The sequence below is a fragment of the Papio anubis genome, chromosome 1 (assembly GCF_008728515.1).
Source record: "Papio anubis isolate 15944 chromosome 1, Panubis1.0, whole genome shotgun sequence".
Classification (NCBI taxonomy): domain Eukaryota; kingdom Metazoa; phylum Chordata; class Mammalia; order Primates; family Cercopithecidae; genus Papio; species Papio anubis.
Genome location: NC_044976.1, coordinates 204,481,790 through 204,489,626, shown reverse-complemented (window position 1 = coordinate 204,489,626; position 7,837 = coordinate 204,481,790). Strand labels below are relative to the sequence as shown.

The 7,837-nt window shown below is 47.8% G+C and overlaps 1 long non-coding RNA gene across 2 annotated transcripts; it reads left to right on the top strand.

Annotated features, from left to right (window-relative positions):
* The first annotated feature begins 2,602 nt into the window (after positions 1-2,602).
* On the top strand, positions 2,603-7,081 carry LOC116271657. 2 transcript variants are annotated; one of them, XR_004180298.1, is made up of 2 exons: positions 2,603-3,302; positions 6,760-7,081. It is a non-coding gene; the product is annotated as an uncharacterized LOC116271657 (long non-coding RNA). The 2 variants fall into 2 exon arrangements; XR_004180297.1 differs by lacking the exon at positions 2,603-3,302 and adding an exon at positions 6,158-6,210.
* The last annotated feature ends 756 nt before the right edge of the window (positions 7,082-7,837 follow it).

Below are 7,837 nucleotides of genomic sequence, written 5' to 3'. Positions count from 1 at the left end.
CCTTGCCATTTCTGCAGTACGCCAGGAACGGTTCTGTCTCAGGGTGCTTACACTTGCCATTCCATTGGTCGTTAAGTGTCACCTTCCCGTCGAAACCTTTCCTGGTTGCCTTATTCACAACTGGTACCCCTCCCAACACCATCTATCCATGCCTCCTCATTTCCTGCTTCATTCTTTGCTGAGTGTATCACATCATGTATTTTATTCATTAACTTACTTATTAATTTCTCAAATGTCAACTAGAATGTAAATTCCACAGAGGAAGATATTTTTGGCCAAAAATTACATTTTTGTTGAAGAAGTGAATGCATGAGTGAATATATTTCAAAAATCTTTTTGGTTTCATTATGGAGAAGAGCAACGTGTAGAGAGACATAAATAGAAGGGGGAGACCAATTAGGAGGGTAACACAATAATCCAGGTAAGAGATTGTGGTGGAATTGGAGATAAGTTGTTGAATTTGTCATCTATTTTAAAGGTAGAATAAGCAGACTTGCTAATTATCAACCTGAGTTGGCAGATGCTTCTTCATTGTTTGATTGATTAATTATCATAACATGTGGGCATAAAAATGACTTGATGACTGTAAGAACCATAATTCCTGGTCCCCATAAACTCTTAGTTTTTCATTGAATAATCTACCAGATGTGGTGTGGCTAAGGGAAACCCAAGAATGTCCAAGGGAGAAGATGTTTTAGAGGTGGAAATAAGAAAGGTATTTCAGTAAGAATTTTCTGCGTACTAAATCATCCCAAGGCTTAGTGACTTAAAACAACAATGTAATCCCAGCACTTTGGGAGGCCGAGGTGGGCGGATCACGAGGTCAAGAGATCAAGACCATCCTGGCCAACATGATGAAACCCCATCTCTACTAAAAATACAAAAATGAGCTGGATGTGGTGGCAGGCTCCTGTAGTCCCAGCTACTCAGGAGGCTGAGGCAGGAGAATCGCTTGAACCCAGGAGGCGGAGGTTGCAGTGAGCCAAGAATGTGGCACTATACTCCAGCCTGAAAACAGAGACTCTGTCTCAAAAAACAAACAAACAAACAAGAATTGATTATTTTCCTGATTGTAAGAGTTCTCTGGACAGTTCTGCTGGTTTTGCTTGGGTTCACTTACTCATGTGACTGCATTTAGTTGAGTGCTCAGCTGGGCCGGAAGACCTGAGATGGCCTCTCTCATGTGACTGGCAGCTGGTTGGGGGACCTCACTTCTCCATCCGCCCACCCGTCTTCCAGTGGGCTAGATCAGCTTCCTTAGATGGCTGTCTCTGGGCCACATTCCAAGAGGGCAAAAGTGGAAGTGACAAGGGCTAGCCTTGGAAGTCACACACTGTTACTTCTGTTAAATTCTACTGGTTGAGGCAAGTCCCAGGCTAGCCCGGATTCAAGGGGTAGGGACACAGACCTCAACTCTTGATGGGAGTAGCAGCTAAGTAATTGCCAAGGGATGTGCTTACCAAGATAGGAGGAATTTGTGGCCATATTTTACAATTTCTTGTAGCAAGAAACTAACATTATTGGATATTTACTATGTTCCAGGTACTGTGTAGGTACAACACATATATGAGTCCATTTAATCCTCATGGAAATCCTGGGAGGAAGGCCAGTGAAGCAAGAGAGGTCCGGGGACAATATGGCCTTGCAAAGGACCCAGAACCAGTGAGGGGAAGGCTGACATTCAACTCCAGATTGGTTTTTGTTTTCATTTTTCTCTTCCTCTTGAATGCTGAGACTGGTCCAGCATCTGTGACGCATGAAAGAGGGATTCAGTTGGCTTTGCTAAACAGTGTTTTCCTCTCCCCCGCCCTTCTTCCCTCCTTTTCAGATTTAATGAATTTCTGGCCTTCTTTGAAGGTTTTCTGGGTCACATGCTTTCTAGTTGCTATTGTGGAATAGTACATGAGACCTAGTTTTGCTCGTGGCAGATCCTGCTCTCTGGACACAGAGTTCCTGGTGGAGCAGGCTAATCTGGGTTGCTGGGTTGGTCGATGGTCTCCCATCCCACCAGACTGACCCTTCTGTCCCTGGGGTTGTCAGGGATTTTCTTGGCTGCAAATTCTTGCCCCAGTGGAGGCAGCTCTGAACAGGCAAGCAGGAGCTAGCAGGCCAGCAGGAGCTAGCAGGCCGGTGCATTCCCTAAATGGCCAGAAGGGTCCTTTTGAAGGCTTTTCTTCATTTTCCTGAGTGTGGCCACCAGTGGAGTGTCCTGGAGAGCCCTAGGGGTGCAGTCCAGCAGCAGGACAGTCAGTCCTCCATCGGCATGGAGATGGGGTGTTCTGTGTGTGGACTGACCCTCTGGCATTGTTGTTCCTGTTCAAACATTGCCTGTTTCTCTAAGGGGAAACATGAACATTGGCTTCTCCTTTCTGGGTTGGAAGTGGAGCATTTCACCCCCACCCTACTCTGCTGGTTCATTCTGTTTTAGTTGTCTGGCTTTGCCCGGGGGGAGAGGCTGCCAACTGGTGAAAGCACCCTCTGAAAGCAAGATTTTTGTTTTCTACTGTCCTCTGACCTTGGAACGGGTTATGATAGTCCTCAAAACACTCACAAGCATGGCTTCCATGAGAGCCTTGCAACATTCCCTTGAGCCGGGCAGGGCAGGCAGCCATGTGGACATTTCAGAGATGAGGAAAGCAGGGCTGTGGCCAGACTCTTTGTGGCCAGACTTTTTCTGGCCAGGTTGTTCCACCTGGCTCTCTGGCTCGAGTCTGTCCAGCTTTCAGTCCTGCTGGTCTGTCTGCACAGGGGCTGCTTCTAGAAGACCAGGCGAGAGGATGTGGGCATGAGGGAGGAGCTGGGGTGCACAGGAAGAGCAGATGGCCTGTCTGTCTCCAGTATCTGCTAGTCACTACCTGGAAACCAGCAATGATGATGTAACCACAAGCATTGTTCAGTGATGGCTGCCTTCCTTGTGTGGGTGGGACCGCAACACCGCCTGGGCTGGGGAATCCCGTTGGTGACAACACAGCGTCCTTTTGAGCTGACGCGGCAACAGATGCCCCAGACCAGCTCTGCGTCTGACAGCATCTCTGTGAAGCATGTGCAGGGGACAGCAGACATCAGAGCTCTCCTGTAAATCACCTCCGCAAAGGCTCTTTGTGGTCGATTCACTGATGACTCATTTATAATCTGGTTTCAACATTGTGAGTCAAAATGCACCACTTTCATTAAAAATAACATTCACTGGGGTCTAACGGCTTTCTTTTTTCTGTTTTTTACTGTACTGTGTGGTTTCTGGATGGGAAGCTGTCAGATGGCAAGCGAGGTGTTCCGAGGGACTTAATTGTGCAACGACTCAGGTGTGGATTGAACAAATAGTCCCGAATACCTACTGTGGGTCCTGCAGCCTTCTGAGCTGTGGGAGTGTGCGGGTAGTCAGTGTGGGTGTGTGTGGGGGTGTGTGCATGTGTCTCTGTCCTTGAAGTATCGGGATCACCTGGGATGTTTGTTAAAAATACAGATTCCTGGGCTTCACCCTTTGTCTCTGAGGGTGGGGCATGGTCAAATTCCCCAGGAACTTTTTAGGTGCAATAGAGTCAAGAGTCTTGACGCTGGGTGAGAGAGAATGGGAACTCCCCTCAAGCAGACCCTCCCTACAAATGGAGCAGCGAGAGGAGAGGCAGGACGACTGCAAGGCTGAGAGGGGTGGATGGAGGAGATGAGAGAGGAAAAGGCAGGGGCGGGGGAACACCCGAGGAGTGGGCCGACAGAGTGCCCATGGGGAGTGCACTAAAACCTAAAACCCCCAGCTTGATGCAAAGAACCCACAGTCTTTCTGGTTTGGGGACCAAATCTTGGGCATCCCCTATTTCCTTGGTTAAAATAATTAAACATACAGAACAGTTTAGTGGGCATTCTGCAGGGTAAAAAGCCCCTGCTGCGTGGCCGGATCTTTGTATTTTATGCTCTTCAGCAATGTTAGAAACTTCACTGGGAAAAGCACTTTAAAAAGATAGAGTTGAGGGGATGGGACGTGGGGGGTTATTGTTGAATGGTGCAGACTTTCAGTTTTACAAGTTGAAAGTGCCTGGAGATGGTTAGTCGTGATGGCTGTGTAGCAGTGGGAATGTATGTCACACCACTGAACAACGTGCTTAAAAATGGTTAAGATGGAAGCCGGGCATGGTGGCTCACACGTGTAATCCCAGCACTTTGGGTGGCGGAGGCAGGCTGATCACTCGAGGTCAGGAGTTATGAGACCAGTCTGGCCAACATGGTGAAACCCTGTCTCTACTAAAAATACAAAAATTAGCCAGGCATGGTGGCACATGCCTGTAATCCCAGCTACTCGGGAGGCTGAGGCAGCAGAATCACTTGAACCCCAGACATGGAGGTTGCAGTGAGCTGAGATCACACCACTGACCTCCAGCCTGGGTGACAGAGTGAGATGCTGTCTCAAAAAAAGAAAAAAAAGGTTAAGATGGTACATTTTCTGTTATGTATATTTTACTACAATTTTAAAAAATGGGAAAAAAAAAAGATACAGTTGAGTCTGACTTGGATGAGTCTACAGGCCCCCTACTGATGTTCTCAGCAGCTCCTGGGAAACTACCCTTTGTTTCAGCCATCTGTAACTTGATTTGTTGTTCAGAAGTTCACCGAGACTTCTCCATGAAAGGCCAGGTGTAAGTTTAACCTGAGCCATGTGGGTCCTCCCACTTTCCCTCCTCCGATGGATCTTCTCTCCAAGGGCTCTGGTGCCCAGGCCCTCATAGCATGGGAAATCAGAAGGGATGTTTGGGAGGGAGGGTTGGCATGGAGGGTGGACATTTTGCTAGAGATGGCCTTGCCTTCATGGAAGGCCATTATTATTCTGCGTCTGCCCCATGCCATGGTCCAGCCACCTGAGCCTTCCTGAGCTCCTGGCTCTCTGTTGGAGTCAGTGCCCAATGCCTTCCTGCAGCACCTCCACAGACCTCGCCTCTTTGCCCTGACTCCTCTCATTCTCTGTTTTCCAGACTACCCCCAAGCCCTGCCTGTGGCTACCTCCTCCCTCCATAGCATCCCCGCTCTGCCATGGCTCACCCATTTGGGACAAGACCCTCGTGTGGGGCCTCAAGATGTAGGCGGGTGTCTGCTCAGTGGCCCAACTTTTGGTCGACACCTGCAAATGTGTCTAAAACTCATCTCAACCTCTTCCCCAACACCAGTCCCCTCGTTGATCCCACCCCCAATCTGCTCTTCTGTCAGCATTCCTGAGAGTTTCTGTGAGTTGCCCCAGCCAGAAACCAGGGTGCCAGGCATTACTCTTCACGTCCGGTTCCCAGCTGCCGCCAGCAGTGCCTCCCTGGCAGCTCTAGAATCCCCACTGCCTGTGGTCTAGTTCATGCCTCCATCACCTCTTCTCTGGACCACTGCAGGAGTCTCCTAAGTGACTGTAGCAGTCTGAATAGTGGCCCCAAAGATATCAAGTGCCAATCCCCGGAAAACAGTGAACGTTACCTTATGTGGGAAAGTTTTTGCCAATGTGATTAAGTTAAGAAATTTTAAACAATTCTAAAATTGTGGTAAAATATATAACATAGACTTGAACAGTTTAATCATCTAAGTGCAGAGTTCAGTGGCGTTAAGTATATGCCTATGTTGTGTGACCATTTTTGTCTTGCAGAACTGAAACTTTGTACCCATTAAACAACAACTTCCATTTCTCTTTCTCCTCAGCCCCTGGCAATGACTCTTCCACTTTCTGTCTCTATGCATTTGACTACACTAGATGCCTCATATTAGGTGGAATGAGGCCACGCACAGTGGCTCACGCCTGCAATCTCAGTACTTTGGGAGGCTGAGGCGGGAGGATCATTTAAGCCCTGGAGTTTGAGACCAGCCTGGGCAACTAGTCAGACTTTGTCTCTACCAAAGATTTAAAAATTAGCCAGGTGATATGGTTTGGCTGTCCCCACCCTAATCTCATCTTGAATTGTAACTCCCACAATTCTTAAGTGTTGTGGGAGGAACTCGGTGGGAGGTAATTGAATCATGGAGGCAGGTCTTTCCCCGTGCTGTTCTTGTGATAGTGAAAAAGTCTCACGAGATCTGATGGTTTTAAAAATGGGAGTTTCCCTGCACGAGCTCTCTTTTTGCCTGCTGCCATCCACGTAAGATGTGACTTGCTCCTTCTTGCCTTCTGCCATGATTGTGAAGCCTCTCCAGCCTTGTGGAACTGAGAGTCCATTAAACCTCTTTCTTTTGTAAATTGCCCAGTCTCAGGTATGTCTTTATCAGCAGTGTGAAAATGGACTAATATACCAGGTGTGGTGGTGCATACTTGTGGTCCCAGTTACTGAGGAGGCTAATGTGGAAGAATCACTTGAGCCCGGGAGTCAGAGGCTACAATGAGCTAGGATCACACCGCTGCACTCCAGCCTGGGTGACAGAACGAGACCGTCTCAAAAATAAAATGAAATAAAAAGGTGGACTCATACAGTCCTTGCCTTTTTGTGACTGGCTTATTTCTGTAGCATATGAGAGAATTTCCTTCCTTTTAAAGGCTGAATCGTATGCCATTGTGTGTATATACCACATTTGTTTATTCAGCCGTTGATGGACATTGCATTACTTTCACCTTGTAGCTATTGTAGATAATGCTGCTGTGAACATTGGTGTACACATATTTCTTTAGACTCTGCTTTCAGTTCTTTGGGGACTATACCCAGGAGAGGAATTGCTGGACCATATGGTAATTCTATGTTTAAAGTTTTTGGAAACTATCATCCTGTTTTACGTAGTGACTGTACCTTCTCACATTCCCACCAACAGTGTACAAGAGTTTAAATGAAGATTTTGAGATGAGAAGATTATCCTGGATTATTCAGGTGGGTCCTAAATACCATCACAAGCGTCCTTACAAGGAAGAGCCAGCGGGAGATGGGACACACAGTAAAGGTGATAATGAAGATACAGGTGGAGACTGGAGGGATGCAGCCACAAGCCAGTGAATGCCTGCAGCTACCAGAAGTCACAGAGAGCTCCGCTAGAACCTCTGGAGGGAGCTTGGCCCTGCCAACAGCTTGATTTGAACCCAGTGAAACAAATTTCCAACTTCCGTCCTCCTGGACTGTGAAGTAATAAATTTCTGTTGTTTTAAGCTACCGAGTTTGTAGTAATTTGTGACAGCAGCTACAGGAACCAATACACAGATCCCCTAACATCCACACCAGCCTCACACTCCTCCAACTGAAGGTGCAGTTCCATTGTTCATTTAGAATTGCAAATGGGATTAGGGTGCTCTTTTGTTTGAGTACTTTCAAACATTTCCCACTGCCCCTGGCATGGTGACAGCTGCTCCTAAACAGGTGCTAAGACCCTTAGTGCCTGAGGACTGCCTGCCTGCCTCAGCACAGCTCCCCTGGTGCTCCATGCTTTAGTGCTACTGTTTTCTCTTTGTTCCTTAAAGACACCGTGTCCTCTCTTGGGTCTCTTCTAGACCCCACCGTGCTGTTCTATGAGTAGCTACACCTCTGTATTCTTATTCCCTAATCTCCGCTCTAAGGTTTGGCTTTTTTTGTTTCTGTTTTTCAGGAATGACTCCGAATTTTCCATAGGAGCTCAGATCTCAGCTGGACTGTGAGTGTTCCCCTTCTGGGGATGCCCTCCATGCCCTCCAGATGACTCTGGACATGGGGCATTGCAATGCCCCATGTCCCCATAGCTCCTGGTGCCACCCATCATCATGTGCCTCCTGCTTTGTGGCAGGTGCTTGTCTACTTGTCTGTCTTTTCTGCTGGACTGGGAGCCTCCTGCAGGCAGCGACTGCCGTGTTCACCTCTCAATCCCTTGTGTCTAGTACAGAGCCTGGCCCATGGTGTGCACGGACCAAACGTTACTGGCTAAATGA